The sequence below is a fragment of the Erigeron canadensis genome, chromosome 6, assembly GCF_010389155.1.
Source record: "Erigeron canadensis isolate Cc75 chromosome 6, C_canadensis_v1, whole genome shotgun sequence".
Lineage (NCBI taxonomy): Eukaryota > Viridiplantae > Streptophyta > Magnoliopsida > Asterales > Asteraceae > Erigeron > Erigeron canadensis.
The window spans coordinates 36,051,220-36,065,088 of record NC_057766.1 but is presented as its reverse complement, the minus strand read 5'-3'; the positions used below and the strand labels follow the sequence as shown (position 1 = coordinate 36,065,088).

At 35.7% G+C, this 13,869-nt stretch overlaps 1 long non-coding RNA gene and 1 pseudogene across 1 annotated transcript; both read left to right on the top strand.

Moving 5' to 3' along the window:
• The first annotated feature begins 3,378 nt into the window (after positions 1–3,378).
• Positions 3,379–3,751, top strand: LOC122602881. Its single transcript, XR_006324415.1, has 3 exons — positions 3,379–3,396; positions 3,471–3,572; positions 3,709–3,751. It is a non-coding gene; the product is annotated as an uncharacterized LOC122602881 (long non-coding RNA).
• Positions 3,752–9,748: 5,997 nt separating this feature from the next.
• On the top strand, positions 9,749–13,831 carry LOC122604802 (annotated as a pseudogene).
• The last annotated feature ends 38 nt before the right edge of the window (positions 13,832–13,869 follow it).

Sequence of the window (13,869 nt, the reverse complement as noted above, 5' to 3'; positions counted from 1 at the left end):
AAATTGTGTGTATGCTTAGATTGTTCAAATCGTTTATTATGTATTTATTATTTTTGTCCTTTTACCGTTTAATTCCATTTAATTTTGATTATAACAATCAAACATGACAAGAATGATAATGATTCATTCAATTATCATACTGATTTTTATCTTGTGATTATTTAATCTAGATTAACCAAACAAACTTTAAGTCTTTAAGTTATAAAATATGGAGAATTAAAATAGCATGGAAGGAATATCATTTTATGAAATCAATTAACTATATTTACTAAAATAAAACGATGGTCAATCATGTTACTTCTTTAATGGTTTTAGGAGATGAGATTATAAGTTACTCGGCAAAAAGAACATTTTGCATGACATCTCCAACTGATTGATTTTCACAAGTATAACTTTTTAATTATTTATAATTTAAGTCCAAGTAACAACGATTAACAAACCGTATTTGATTTATAATTTAATTATCTATTATACAATTACCATCAGTTTATCGATTTATATTTGGTAAACATTGAAATTTAAAAGTCTTATGTTTAAATCTTGATTTGTATAAATTGATTCAAAAATGAATTTATATAAAGGAAACAATGTAGTTGAAATTCTCTTTTTTTTTTCAAAATATTTTATCTATCATTAATCCTGTTCCCATAAAGGATGACATGGTGATTTTGATGGTCCATATTATGTCGAATACACTTTAGGTGGTATGAAATGATTAAAAAGCCCCTAAATTCAATGATGGTATGATTTGTTTTTAAAAGGACTTGGATTTTATACTTGTCAATCTCGAAAACTATCAAAAATCAATACACTTAAAAAAGTGGTCCATATTATGTCAAATACACTTTAGGTGGTATGAAGTTTATTATTTTGGTATCGTAAATCCTAAAAACTATCAAAAATCAATACCGGTCTTGATCTCACCAGAGATCCGTCACCACTTCTCGTTATTGGGATCGGACGGTATTGATATAAGACTCATGACTTGAAGCAGCCTCTCTACTTAGGTAGAAACTGGAAGCAGCCTCTCTACTTAGGTAGAGGTAAGGTCTGCCTACATCATAATCTTCCCCATACACCGTCGAGGTATTGGGGCTCAAAACCCGTGAAAGACGGCACTAAGCAGTTACTTACTTACTTTTTTTAATTTTGAGTTTAAAAGCTATATATACATAGACTACTAAGTTAAGGGGAAAAAGTGTGAAAATAATAAAACATTTGTGGTGAGTTGCAAATAATTGGCAAGAAGACAAAATATCTGTTTCCTGTCTTTTCCTCGTCTTCTTCATCTCTCACGGCAAAATTTCCGTCAATCTGGCTATAACATTTAGATCTCAAGCTTGTTTTATAATTGCCTTTAAAGTCATATATCCACTAATGTAAAAGGTAAATCCTCCCTGCTCGATCCAATACATACTTTTATGATCAATATTTCAGAGATACTCCTTTTGTAAAATAAAAAATTTACAGTATACTAAAATTGAAGTGGGGGTAGTTGTCCTATGTTAGATCCGTCCCTGATCGTCCCCACTGCCATCACCACCACCTATGCCATCACTACCATCACTTTCCTCGCATTGCGTGGACATAAGTACATAAGTTTAGTAGTTGATAAATAATGGGGCATACTATTGACACCAGGGATTTTAGCTATTGACACCCGACCCCAAAAGGGGCGAAATTCGCCCCATCTGACCAAAGCAATTCGCCCCTTCTGCCAGTGTAATTAATTCCCTGTAACCATCAAAATGGCAGACATTCACTTCACCCTTCCTCCTTTATCACCCCATACCCCCTTTTTCCTCCACCCCATTTCCACTCAACGATCTGCCTCCTCACTTCTTCATCTTTTTATTCCATACCATCTTTTTCTTCTTTAATAAATGTCAAGTATTATATAAATATATATTATATTAATAATAATATTTGTATATCTTATATATATATATATATATATATATATATAAATTTAAATGTTGTTTGTTTTGATTTGATACTACCCTCAATAAATTAGGTTGGAGCACCACTGCCGGATTCGACCACCACCGCCGGACCACCACCACCGTCCGACCATCACCACCGTCCGACCACCACCACTGTCTTCCAGGTCCGTTCACCATCTTTTAATTTTTGTTTATTTATTTATTTATTTTTGTTACTATTATTATTATTATTATTATTATTATTAGCATTATGATTTGTTTTTATGGAGTAATAATATACTTTTTTTTATATTTCTATTATTATTATTATCATATTAATATTATTTTATTAGTATTATTATTTGTTTTTATGGAGTAATAATAAATTAATTTGATATTTTTTTTTATTATCATGTTGTTTTCATCATCTATTATTAGTAGTATTATGTGAGTATTTGTTGTTAATATATCATTGGTAAAAAGAATATATAGAGTTTGATTAAATGTATAGATGTAATATTATTAGTAAAATAAAGTTTATGTAGTAATAGATTTGTTAGCATTAGATTATGACATGTTGTATGATAATTGTTTGGTTCAAATGATATTTTTCATGTAAAATATTTATGTAGTACTTGTTAGTATGGCACGTGTTGCTAGAGGACATGGCGGAGAGGGTGCTGGTGATCCGCCGGCTCCATATTGGAAGCCAGAATCAGGATGTCTTGCGAGTGGTAAGAAAGTTTCAATTAATATGTGTTATATTGTGTTGTATTTATAAGTTGTTCATATACTTTTTACTAATTTTAACGCACCTTTGTAGGTAAGAAGTTGCGTTCGTATGCCAGGAATTTAGAGCTAGAAAAGCTAAGAAATGACAACGGGGCACCGCTCGGTTTGATATCCGAACCAAAACGTATAATCCGATTGGACCGAATGCAAAGTATTTTGCACCGTTGCTGGGAACTTTGGCGAGGTCGGTGCCATCTTACTATGATTCATGGGAGCAAGTCCCTGAGGAGGCTAAGGAACATGTTTGGACGTGTCTAGAGGTTGGGTTCCTCTACTAAATACAAATTTGTTATTTAAAGTTAATGATATAATACTAAAATATTTATTATCATTTGCAGTATTTTTTAACTTGAGGTCGTACATCCAAGACCTTCACCCTCATAATCCAATCAGAAAAGGAGTAAAATATTGGGTGACTGTATCATTGAAGAAATATTACTGAAATGGAAAGTCTCGATTCAAGAACGATCAGTTCGTTAGAAAAGGAGGTGTAAAAAGTGTAGGCAATATTCGGGCAAACCCTCCGGCTGGTATAGATCCCCAAGATTGGAACAAGCATGTAGACTTCTTCGTGAGTGAGGGCTCCGTGCATAGGTCCCAAGTAAATAAGGCGAACAGGGCTCTCCAATCGGATATTCCAACGCAGAGTCGTACATCATTTGCTCAGAGGCAACGTGGGATTGTAAGTACACTGTTATGTAATTAATTCATTTACTGTAAACATATACCTACTAAAATAATTTCATGTGTTTATAGTTTGGGCCAATTACTGCCTACCCAAGCTTATTCGCTACTTGGGCTGAGTCACGTCAACATGAGGATGGGTCGTGGACAAGTGAGCTCAGGGCTAAGCAGCATGTTAGTATTATTGTTGCTTAACCTTATAGATTAAATTTACATAGCTTTTTTCCGTCTAAATTTTATTATGAGTATGTTTAACTTTGCATTATTATACAAATGAGTTTAGTTTAATCGGATATACTAACCATGGTAGACATAGAATACAAGTCTGCAAGCACACGGTAGCCCACAACTGGTAAATAACTTACAACCGCAACGAGATGGGTCCCCCGCTATATTATCGTCTTTGATACATTTAATCTCTTGTAGCATGATTTCCAAAGCATTATGGGAAACGAACCCATGTAGTCGCTTGAAACATGGTATATCGTGATCTATGTTGCATTTAATCTTGCTTTTTGAAAAGGTTTCTCTGATTGCTATATGTTGACTATCTACGATACGAGTAATGCACTCAACAAGCCTATGTGGGCGCGCTATTTGTGTAACACCCCGAGCTAGGGCTCGGAATATTACAAAAATCATATAGCACAAGGAGGGATTATCATAGGCAACTAAATAACATTAATGAATTCGGTGAATCCACAACAAGTCAAATATTCAAACAATGCACAAGGAGCAAATGACCATCAAAGTTTACAAAAGAGAATTCTAGAGATGGCTATCGATCCTAAGCATTAATCCAAAAGTGGGCGAATGAATCCTTGATCCATAAAGTCCATGCCCGAATCCAAAAGCTACACCAGATCATGCATCACATCCTTGAACCACCTGAATACCTGAAAAGTGTTCTACAAGTCAACACGAGGTTGGTGAGTTCGTAGTGGTGGCCCAAGATGAACCACCGACCATAACCACATATCATAAAAACAAGAACAATCATCACATACAAGTAGTCTTACACGTCATCCAACCAATGCATCACTATATAACAAACGTATAAGAACAATCAATGCAATGTCAATGCCATGATGTGAATGATATGCATGCCAAACCAAAATACATATAATATGTATGGCCATCATGTCATCTATGCAACGATACTCACAGGTCATCACCATGACCAATGTGGCATCTCAAAAACGTCGGCGAATATACGTCTATAAACCCGGATGACCAACACCAGTGTATACGTCTATACCTGGATAAACACATTTGTCTCAACAGACAACCAAATCATCTCAAAGCAACCAACACAATGCAAGCCCAACAATCCATCAATCCAACATCCAATAACCAACAATATGATCAAACTATACATACATACACTTGAGAGGGCTTGCTTTCAAAGAGTCCTCGATGTTTGTATACAGGGTGTACCAGCGGCTAACCCTCCACATCTCAAACCTTTTGAAAGCGAAGTCGACTTCCATGTATGTACATCTAACCTAAATATAACCTTTCTCAATACCAACATACACAAAACAATTCAATAATTCATCCATCAATCATCATTCAATCAACAAACAACTAATTCAAACAAATAAACACACAATGTACACTTTTCAGCCCGAATCTGAATAGAGTAGGGAGATACGAACTCACCTTGATTGGCAAAAGAGGCTAATATCAAATTAAGATGAGATTATAAATGATTATAGTGCTCCACGCGTCCACAACCTAGTAATGTATACAAGACATGCATTATTCACCAAAGATGATTCTCTAACTAGGTTTTAGCTTTGGTTTATGGCTTTGAAAGACTTTCGGGACCCAACATGGTCATTAGGGAGGTCATGTAATAGTTTGTAACCAAAATGAAGTCGCCCCAAGGTCGCCTCATTCTCAAACATAAGTTATATGTTTATTTAGTTTATGTTAATGTCTTGAATTAGGTTCCAAAGAGAACACCCAACTTTAAACGACTCGTTTGTCATGTGTAGGGCACCAATAAAGTCATAAGAGTACATTCCGGAAAGGTCGGGACGATCCTAGGATGTTAGAACTAAAGCTAGGAAAAAGTTAAGTGATTGAAGCCCCCAACTGCGCCGCAACTTATCGCTGCACCGTAGCTGAAAAACAGACTCGTGAAGCTGCGGGGCAGCTTAACTAGCTGCGCAGCAGCTCACCCAGTTCAACACCAGCAACACCATTTCGACCTAAACACACCAAAACTAACCCATAACTCATTTTTGACACCCAAAATCGATTTATGATGCATCAAAACTCAATATGAAGCATAATTAAGCATGTTTACACATGAATAACCCAAACCCACTTCAAAATCTTTCTTCAAAACACCAAACTCAAGCTCAAATTTGGTTTAACCCATTACTAACCCTAGACAAACCCTAATTCGACTTTTGGCCCGATTTGTGACCCGAAAATGTTTTATAGCACAATTAGAGATACATTTACTAACATGAAGTGAAGGTCATAGAGTAGAATTTACTTACCAAAAGCTTCACAAATCCTCAAACCCGAATTTTGACTCAAATGAGGTCATTTCTTGCACTTTGGAACCCAAGTTTTTGATATGAAGTTAAAATGGTGATAAGATTTATTATTCTTGCATTAACTAAGCTTGAATTTCCATGAACTATGAATTAAATTAGAGAGAGAGTGAAAGGAGAGTGTGTTCTTGGGAGTAAAGAAGAGAGAGAGATAAGAAGAATAAGGGAAGGAAAGGATAAGGTGGGTAGGGGTTGGGTTGACTAAGGTGGGTCATGGGTCAAGACTTTGATCCATGGGTTGACCCGTCAACATAACTAATTAGTTCAAAACTCACGACATAACATCTAGCACACCGTCAACCGGCTCATTGAGTATACAATTAGTCATTTAACCACAAGATGGATTTAAAGATATCATTAACTACTATAATTCATAACATTACACTTAAAGTCAACGGGTCAAAATTCATAGATGTTAAAATTTGGCCATCCAAGTGACTCTTTAACAGCGCATGCTCCGACTCGACTCTATTCGTATTGTATTGGCCAAAGTTGAGGTGTAGATCCACCCAACAAGACACAAAAAATTCCTTATATTGCGACAACCAACTTAAGCTCACACAACGATAAACACCTGAAAATTAAAATAATATGGTAATGATGAAACAAATAACATATAAGCTTTTTCCAAACTTAAAATTGATGATTACACCAAAAAATTGGATAACTTTTCAAATACTCTTGAAGTGCTTCATCTCTAGTGATGTAATCCTCAATCGTGTGAGATTCAATAAGTACTTTCCACCGATGAAGAAAAGAATAAAGAGCCTCTTTATTCTTAAATACCGGCTCACAATGTTTTATTATATTCCTCCTTATGTGAACTCTACAGAGTTGTCGCGCAACATTCGGCACCACATTCTGACATGCATTCATCAGTGCTAGCTCCTTATTAGTAATTATAAGACTCACGGGCCAGCCTTCACCAAGTGTCCGTTTTAAAGTCTGTAACACCCAAACATAGTTGGCCTCTCGTTCGTTTACTATAAACTCACAAGCTATAAGAAATGTCTTACCCCTTGAAGTGACGCCTACAATCTCAACAAATGGCATTCCATATTTGCTAGTTTTGTAGGTGGAGTCTATGAACAACATGTTAGGGAATGCACGCCAAATCTCAAATGTGCATAAAAAACAAATTTTCCATCAGGTTTGAATATACGTTCGTTGTATACTCGTAAGTGTAATGGAATTGTTGTAGCACTGAAAAAAGCACCTACATTTAAAAAAATTTTTTTTTTTCAAAAATCCTAATGTCTACATGCTCAACTCAAAGGATATGTAAAAGTGAAAAGCTAACCTGCATTGGAGTATTTCCAATCTTCTGAGCCTCTTCGTTTTTTATTTTTTCCAGTAAGTTGTGTACATCTTTGATGAGAGACAGGTTGTTTGGAACTTCCTTTCTAAATCCATCAAAAATACCTTGCGCATTCAGTTTTAAGTAATACTGCCTCCGTACCCATTCTTCTTCGGCTGGAGAAAAACGTCTGGCAAACGCATGACCAAACACATCATCTATGTCATGATTATGTGTATGATCTATCACATTTACCCTCCAACCATATTCCGAATAATAACCATGCAATTTGAATGGACAATTACATTTTTTTGAAAAACTCTTTTGGATGCCCTTACTCCTCTTACGGTATGTACCACTACGATCGCAAATGAGTAATACTCTAGAAACGTCATCCGCTGCATTTGTTTTTGATCTACCCTTTACTAGGACATAACCTAGCGACATTGCTGTTGCTTGCGCCCATTCCGTCAGTTCTTCGACTGAGTTGAACGACTATTATAATAGAAAACATAAATCTCATATTTTTATTAAATAACTAAATACTTAAAGAAAAGATATGTTGAATTATACCTCATCAGTATAAAAGGGAGTAGTGTCGTAGTCAAAGTTACCGCCCTCATCTGAGTTGTTATCGTCAGAATTATCCATCTAAAATATACAACATTATATACGTATATATATAAATCAAAAAAATTAGCAATGGCTAATCTTGCTATAAAATATAGAACATTACATACGTACCTTATATTTGGATACCTCTTTGAAGTTTACTATAAATGGAATCATTCGTACATGCATATATAGGTAGGAGGTTAGCAAGAGCAGAAGGGGCGAATGGCAGATGGGGCGAAATTCACCCTTTTGCCCCCGATTCGGATAAAAGTGACATAAAGGTGATTTATGGTATGGGTAAAAAACGGTATGGGTAAAAAATGGTATGGTAAAAGTGACATAAAGGTGATGGGGTGTGGGTAAAAGTTTTTTCGCCCCTTTTGATATCCAATTTCGCCCCTTCTGCTCTGACGTGTCAGCTTGAGGTGACTTAAAGCCGAAAAGGAATTGATTTAAATTGTTAGGCCAGATGGGGCGAAATTCGCCCCTTCTGCTCAAAATTTTCGCCCCATCTGAGGGGTGTCAATAGCAGAAAAAAGGTGCCAATAGGAAGCCCCTAAATAATAAGGCAAAATTTAATATGCGTCTCTGTTCAGAGAATGTTGTATGCTATGCTATCTACTCGTGTTACTTTGTTTTTTTGATGGATATATATCTACCAAAATTATTTTATCAACAATACACATATGTAATCTTAGATTTTAATTAGGTGCGTGTCTTTAAATACAAACCAAAACATAGATGCATAAGTTACTTTTGTATGCAAGATATGCAAATACAACTAATTATACAATCGAGTATAAATTAATTTTGAGAGGCATTGGCTGCATGTATGCGCTGCCAATATGGAATCAACGAAAACGAACCATTTATTCACGGATTGTAACTTCACTGCTGATAAATGTACATCCATGTTATCGCAAGAGTGAATGTGGAACTTCTCACGTGAACTTTTTGCTATAATTTTTTTTTTTTCAAAAACAAGTTAATGATTTTTGTTTATTGTTTTTAACTGATTAAATTTTTTTTGTTTTATGTCATGGATTAAATAATTCACCTATTAATTTTTACTATGATGAATTCAAAGCCGAACAAGCGGCACATTCTAATTAAGAACAATGCAACTTAACATAGTCATAAACGAAGACGGCTTTGAAAACTTCTAAAGCATTCCAAACAACAAACATATATACATGTCCCCATCTATTCGGCCGGCAGGAACAAATACCCGAATAAACTAAATCCCACATTATTAAAACTCTTTGATTGATTCTTCATTCGACCATCGTCATCTTCCATTTGTCTTATCCTACTTTCTCATTTGTTTTTTCTAATCACACAAGCATACTACATTTATTATATCTGTCACCTAATGGCCTTCCCTCAAATGTTTTCTCAATCTTACTTCATCAATAAGCCATTTTCTCCAGTAATTATCCTTCTTGCTGTTTTGCAGTTTGATTCATTCGGTTTTATGTTTCTGTGGTATGTTCGGTTTAAGTTCATTTCGAGAAGATTTAGTATAAAGGGTACGTAACGTACGCCTTGTTATCTTTTTTCGTACATAATTTTATATGCTCATGATCAGGTGTGAAATGGTCTGATAGATATATTATGAACCTTCACAGTAGATATTTTACAAGCCTTGTTGCATTTATATATTTTTAGATTAGTGCTATAAGTAAATTTATAACTTATATTGACTTGCAGCTTTTTAATCTAGGTAATTGTATATCATATATGATAATGATAATATGATCAAGATACATATATATGTGTTCTATGTAGACCAGAATTTATAAACTTGTTTAATGATTTTTTTTTTTGTTTGTTTAAACAGGATTATATATCGATAACAATTATTGGAAATGGCGATGTCACTGCAAGATCTTCTTGCAGAAGAAGGTTTTAAAAGCAATAGCACGAAGAGAATGAGCAGAGCATCCTCTGGGCCCGTTACATCGAGAATACCACCTCATCCATTTCACGATGAACAAAAACTTGGTGCGTTGACTCGTTTAAAAAGGACAGAAAGGGCGTATTCAGACAACAGGAGATATGAAAAGCATGTTGAATCTCCTGTAAGTGATAAGGTCAAAGTTAGAAGATCAGTAGATGTGATTAAAAGGGAAAAACTGGATAGAAGCAATGGAACGAGGGAGAGACATATAAGAAGAGGCTCTCAAGACGTGTCGGATGTTCATAGATACAGTAGTGACTCATCACGACAGTTTTCTCTAGATGAGATAGCTGAGGTCAAAGAAGGTATTCGGAAAGTCAAAGATGGAATGGTGGATAAAGGAAGGTATAAAGATATTTATCTAAATGGTGTGTTTAGCCCTCCGATAAGCAAGGATAAACAGTATGATGAAATCGAAGAAGAAGAGGAAAGGTATGCGAATATCTCCGGTAAAGATGTGCAGATTGATAACGGCTATTCTAATCCTGGTCCGTCATCTAGTAAAGCAAACAAAAGTACACAGAACAAAGAAAAGGTTCGTGACAGTAGGCCCCGCAGACCGGTTGAGATTGAACCAGTTGCTGAAGTAGCACTTGATGATGTGGCCATCAAAGCGATGATAGCCATTTTGAGCGGTTACATTAAAAGTTTTCTCAAAGATCAAGAATTCAGGACATCTCTGTATCACAACTCCTTTGCTGCTCTTAATTTTTCTAAGTTAGAAGAAGAGATAGTTGCTGAAAGCAAAGTTATATCCAATCTCGAGCAAGCTATAGAAACAGTTGAAAAAGCTGCAGAGAATCGGGCTAGTCCAAAAGAACTGAAAAAAGCTTCTTTGCAGCTTAGTGTGATCACAGGCCTAAATTCAAATGATTTGAAAGATGGGTATACATCCGGGTTTCCTAACTCCATTTTGTCAGCATGCGGTCACTTGTATCTAAGTGTGATATATCAGATACAGAAAAAAGAGCGGATTGCAGCCAAACATTTATTGCAAATCTTTTGTGATTCTCCATCTGTTGCTCGGACGACACTGGTTCCTGAACTATGGGAAAACGTATTTTACCCTCATTTATCACATTTAGAAATTTGGCACAATCAAGAAGTTCAATCTCTATCAGACGACCCACATAACACAAGGAAGCTTAAGCAACTTAAAAAAGTCTATTCTGAGATTTTAGATACAGGTACTTACCAATTTGCGTTGTACTACAAAGATTGGCTCACGGATGGTGTCGAAGCTCCATCAATTCCTTCAATCCATGTTCCATCGGTTTCTGTCCCGGTTTTTCAGCATGAAGATGTGAATGGAAGTGGTTTGGACCTTGGTAGCCCATCGTTTTCATCTCAGCCTATGGTCAGCAAAAAGTTATATGATTCTGTATTTAGCAGGATTCATAAACCAGTGACTGTTGAGGTGGAAGACCATCAGTATTCACATAGATCAGATGATGATGTTTATAGCTTTGATGGGTCTGTAGCAGAGGATAAAAGGACGTTGACATACCCATTGGAAGACGATGAATATAAGATTCTAAATGTTGAAAGGAACGGGGAATCTTATCAGGCGAGTTTTGTCCTATTTTTTATCCAACATTAGCTTACTCTATTTTCCCTCATACATTTATCTTGAATAAAAATATTATATATGCTTATACATGCTCTCAATAATTTTTAATGTACCAGGATGATAACTCTATCTTGATACAAGAAGGATCGGATAACGCTAATATCTTACAATCACTTCCAGTTACAAAAGTCAATGAGCTTACTCTCAAAAGGCTAGCAAAGTTTGTCTTTGGAATGCAGCAAACCGAGAGATCTATTGATCTTGTTGACACTAAGCGGTTATCACATTTAGGCGATGCAACATATCCTGATATTTCGGTAATTACATTGTACCAACCATAAAACCTAAGCACAATAGATTATACAATACCCTTTGTTTTTCATTCGTCTTCATTGTTTATATATTTTGTTTGATACAGCCTGTAAGAATAAGGTCAATGGGTGGAGATGGCGGACATTCTTTTTCGAATATTCCTGAGGATTATGTATGCCCTTTAACTGGACTACTGTTTGAGGATCCGGTGACTATAGAGACTGGCCAAACTTACGAGCGTGTAGCTATTGTGGAATGGTTTGATAAGGGAAACACAACGTGTCCTGTAACTGGGAAAACACTCGAATGCCATATTGTCCCATTCACGAACTCCATCTTGAAACGAGTCATTGATGGATGGAAATCAAAGCATTCGAGGGAGATCTTAGCTTCTGCTTCTCAGCCAGTAGGAAGTCCTGGAGAATATAAATACATGTCAGAGGCAGCTGTGTTCATAATAGAGCAGCTTCTTACTGCTTTTGGAAATGAGGAAAATACAGCAAACACGAAACAGTTACTTGATCATGGTGGTTTACAGTTTCTTATTCAAAGATTTGGTTATGAAAATTTGGATGAAAAGACTCGTGTAGCAGCATTGCTGTCTCAATGTATTGAAGTGGACTCTAGTTGTAGGAATCATGTGGCTAGACATATTGAAAAACAAGGTCTACTTGAGCTACTCCACAGCAAGGAAGTAAAATCAAGAGGAAACGCCGTGTTTCTGTTATTTGATCTAATTTGTCTCAACAGGTATTTCAATAATCAAAATGTGCGCATTTATCAGGTTGAAATTGTAATATTTGTGATCTTGCATTAGCCACTTCTTGTCAGTTCCATTGACAACTTTTGTCCATATTTGTCACTCCAGGAGAAAAGATGTCCACTTTTTCTTAAGTGGCTTGCAGACGGAGAGTATAGTTAGCTCAATGCACGTTTTGCTACTATTTCTTCAGAGTTGTTCCCCTGAACAAAAACCTTTGGTTGCGGTTCTCCTGTTGCACCTGGATCTTATGGTATGCTTGTTATGGCTATCCATATACGATAACATATTAGTACTCCTATACAAAACTCACACCTGAAAACATGTAAATTTGTTGATGACACGTTAAGAAATTCTTATATTAAAACAATACTAAAAATTAACAAAACAATATAACTCAATTACTTGATTGTTGAACTCATTTTTATTTATGAATGGCAGATCTGATTGTTGAACTATTAATGTTTTAACTGACAGGTTGACCAACAAAAGTACAGCATATACAGAGAGGAAGCTGTTGATACAATTACATCTGCCCTTGATAGTAGTCTTTCTAATGAAAAGCTCCGCGAAGCATGTTGTAGGGCACTACTTATCTTAGGAGGGCGTATCTCTTCCTCGGGTAAATTAATCACAGAGAATTATATCTTACAAAAATCTGGTTTTGTTGATACACTTGAATCAGAAGATGTCACGGAAGACAAAATCACAATCAAAGATAACAAATTACTGGTAATTTTTTTACTCTCTTTTAAAGCATATGACTTAATTTCTGCTAGTATCATTATCAGGGGCGGTACCACATGGGGGGCAAAGGGGCCAAATGCCCCCCTCAAAATTTAGATTTTGTAATGTGTTTTCAAATTTTTCATCGATTTAAAAAAACTTCTTATAGGTTTTAATATTTTGACCCCATTTATATTTATATTTCACGGATATTTTTATTTTGCCCCCTCTGAGATTTTTTTCTGGTACCGCCTCTGATCATTATATAAATTCATGACAATTTTTCCATTGGTATCGGAATGTAGGATGAAGAAGAGGAAGAGGCTATTGAAGAGTGGTTGGTCAAATTGTCAGCATCTCTTGTCGGTGATGGGAAGAAGTCGTTTTTGGACTCACTTTCCAAGTGTTTGAGTTGTGGACACCAAGACATGGTGAAGGTGGGTTTGACAACAGTCGTGTGGTTCAGCTCTTCACTTTCTTCATTACCTGATTCTGAATCCCATCTATCTTCTTTCTCGGTTCTTATCCCGAACCTGATTGAAAATCTTGAAATTAGTGAATGGGTAGAACACAAGATTCTTGCTGCGACGTCTCTGCTTAATTTCAGCAAAATCCCAGGTTAGCATTTTCTTCCAACTTTGTAATAGAAATAGAAACGGAA